Genomic DNA, 3,078 nt, shown 5'->3' with positions numbered 1-3,078 from the left:
GGGGCAGACAGGTAGATCACTGGGACTCGCTGGCCAACCAGCTTCACTTGCTTTGCAAGTTTCAGGCTAATGAGAACCTTGTCTCCATAAAAGGGTGGTAATATCTGAAGAATAACATTCAAAGTTATCTTCTGACCTATACATATTCACAGTGTACAAGCACTAGAAAAATAGACTTTTAGACAAGATGTAGATCTCTGTACAAGTACATAAAGATAACAGCAGTAGCGAGCAGCCCCACAAAGTTCTCCAGTTTCAGTTTCAGGAAGGAGTAGGTAGAGAAAGTTAGGGGTAGGCAAAATTTGCTATATTCATGTCAGCTGCAGAGAAAGGAAGGCGTTGGGAACGATGCTTTGGGGGATGTAGATAGGTAGGCTGAGTGAGAACCTGGGAGTACAGATGTCAAGGAAAGGGTGGAACATAGGAGTCCTAGCACTCGTATTGTGGAGGTCGCCTGGCTTTCAGCTCTTTGGCTCTGTGACTTGTGCATTTTGGCATGAGTTGAGGTGGTCTGAAAGCCCCAGGGTTGCTGATCAAGAAGCTATTCAAGAGCTGTAGCTTGGATGCTTTATCAGAGCAGCAAGGGGGGCTCACAATTTGAAGACTTGCCATGAGCCGTGAAGTCATGCTTTGGCCTCTGATGGTTAAAGATTTAGACTTGACCATATGCATTTAGGGACCCTTACTGACTGTCCAGGAAAGGAAGAGGTACAGTCCTGGGCCAAGGAGTATGGCTCACTGGTTGACCATTGACCTAACATTAAACACCCTGGGTTTGATGCCAACACCATTTTTAAAAACTTGTCATTTGTGCTGTAGGATGCCTTGCCTTTGCCTGGACCAATCAGCTTCTGTCTCTTTCAGGATAGGATTTTTGGGCCTTGGCTTAATGGGAAGTGGCATCGTTTCCAACTTGCTAAAAATGGGTCACACGGTGACTGTCTGGAACCGGACTGCAGAGAAAGTAAGTATCAAGGGTGAGGGTTATCAGGCCTTGGAAATTGGAGTAACTGAGAGTAGTAGACATCTGTGTCTCTACTCGACATTCTGCACCCAGTAAAACAAGAGCTGAGCTTTGTCCAGGCAGAAAGATATGTAGGATGTTGTTATATAGTTGTAACTATTTAAAACTACTCAAGGTGTAGCCAGACGTGATGACACATACCTATAACTCCAGCACTTAGGAGGTTGAGGCATGAGGAGTGCTGTGCATTCTAGGCCAGCCTAGGTTATATAGGAAGTCTAGGCCATAGTGAGACCGTTTCTCGGGAGCACAAACAAGCCTGCCTTGGTGGCACATGCACATCTTTAATCCCAATACTTGGAAGACAGAGGCAGGTGGATCTCAGTGAGTTTAAGACCAGCCTGGTCTACAGAAAAAGTTTAGGACAGCCAGGACTATGTAGAGAGACCTTGTTTTATTAAGAAACAAAACAAAACAAAAAGCATGGTTCAGCAATAAGAGTATACTGCTTTTCCAGAGGTCTACAGTTCAGTTTCCAGCATATACATCAGGTGGCTCATAGCCACCTGTAACTCCAACAGATCCAGTTTCCTCTTCTGGCTTCTGGGTACCTGTGCTCATGTGTCCATACACACATATGCACATACATAAAAAAATAAAACCTTTTTTAAAAGGTTTAAAAAAAATTACAAATAATAGTAGCAACAGAAATTCCCATTATTATAAAATGAAGGAAATCCCATTACATGGAACATGTAATGCAGACCCAGCTTCGTCCTTGTAACCACCATACTTTATCTGTGATGTAGCCCATGCTGAGCAGGTTGAGCAGCAAGGCATTCTGCAGTTAGAAACTGCTACAGGAAGCTGGGTGTGGTGGTGCACGCCTTTAATCCCAGCACTTGGGAAGCAGAGACTGGCAGATTTCTGAGTTTGAGGCCAGCCTGGTCTGCAAAGTGAGTTCCAGGACAGCCAGGGCTATACAGAGAAACCCTCTCTGGAAAAAAAAAAAAAAGAAAAGAAAAAAGAAAAAAAGAAACTGCTACAGGAAATGAGAGTATTGTTCTTACATGGAGTGAAGGACCAGAGACTAGAAAAGTACTCCCTCTTAAGACATACACTATGCTTGTGAATGATAACTACGGGGCTTAAGTTAGAGCTGATCACTAACAGAGACACTGGAGGTAAATGACGACAATATTAACAAAAATATCATAGGTGCTGGGTGTGGTGGTACACATAGAGGCCAAAAAAGAAAAAAAGATCTCTAGAGTTTATGGCAGGTCTGCCTATATACAGTGCAAATTCCAAGCTAGTTAGGGTTACAAAGCAAGACCCTGTCCCAAAACAACACAGAACAAAATATTTTAGGGTCTGGAGTATAGCTGAGTGCTAGAGCAAAGCCTGGTTCTCTTCCTCAAAAAACTCCACTCCCAGATTTGGGTTTTGCTGAATCAGGTGCTTTTCGAGAACACAAAAATGATTGGGGATCCAATCGGCAGTAGGCTTAAAGGCCGTGCACTCTTGTTAGGCACCAGTACTAAGTACTGTAGCTGCACTGCCGTCTGGATGGTCCTGTCATTCTCCTCAGTACCGCAGTCTGGATGGAGCAGGTGAGGGAAGGCGGGCATCTGGGCATGTGTGAACATTTTCCTTTGATGGGCAAGCCTCTACCTGCCTTTTATCTTGATGAGAAAATATGGACAAGACAGCAAAGCATCCAAGAATTGAGTCAGGCAGGCCCAACATCAAGTCACAGATGCACTGGTTACCTTCCTCTGCTTGTTTCCCCTGTGAGGAGCAGGGTGAGAACACCTACTTCATAGAGGCCTGAAACCAATAGTACTCAGCTCTAAAGTACCCAGCACCAGGCAAGAGACTTCTGTGAAAAAGCCATTTAGTCCTCTGGTAATCCCCTTAGAATTTCTTTTAAGACTGATGATAAAAATGATCTTTTGGCTGGGCATAACACTTGCTTTCAATCCCAGCACTTGGGAGGCAGAGGCAAGGAGATGTCTGAGTTCATTGGTGGCCAGGTTGGTCTACATAACAAGTTATAAGCCAACCAGGGCTAATGAGGTGTGTTCGTTCTCTCTCTCTCTCTCTCTCTCTCT

The sequence above is a fragment of the Mus pahari genome, chromosome 12 (genome assembly GCF_900095145.1).
Source record: "Mus pahari chromosome 12, PAHARI_EIJ_v1.1, whole genome shotgun sequence".
Classification (NCBI taxonomy): Eukaryota; Metazoa; Chordata; class Mammalia; order Rodentia; family Muridae; genus Mus; species Mus pahari.
This window is presented reverse-complemented; position numbering follows the sequence as displayed.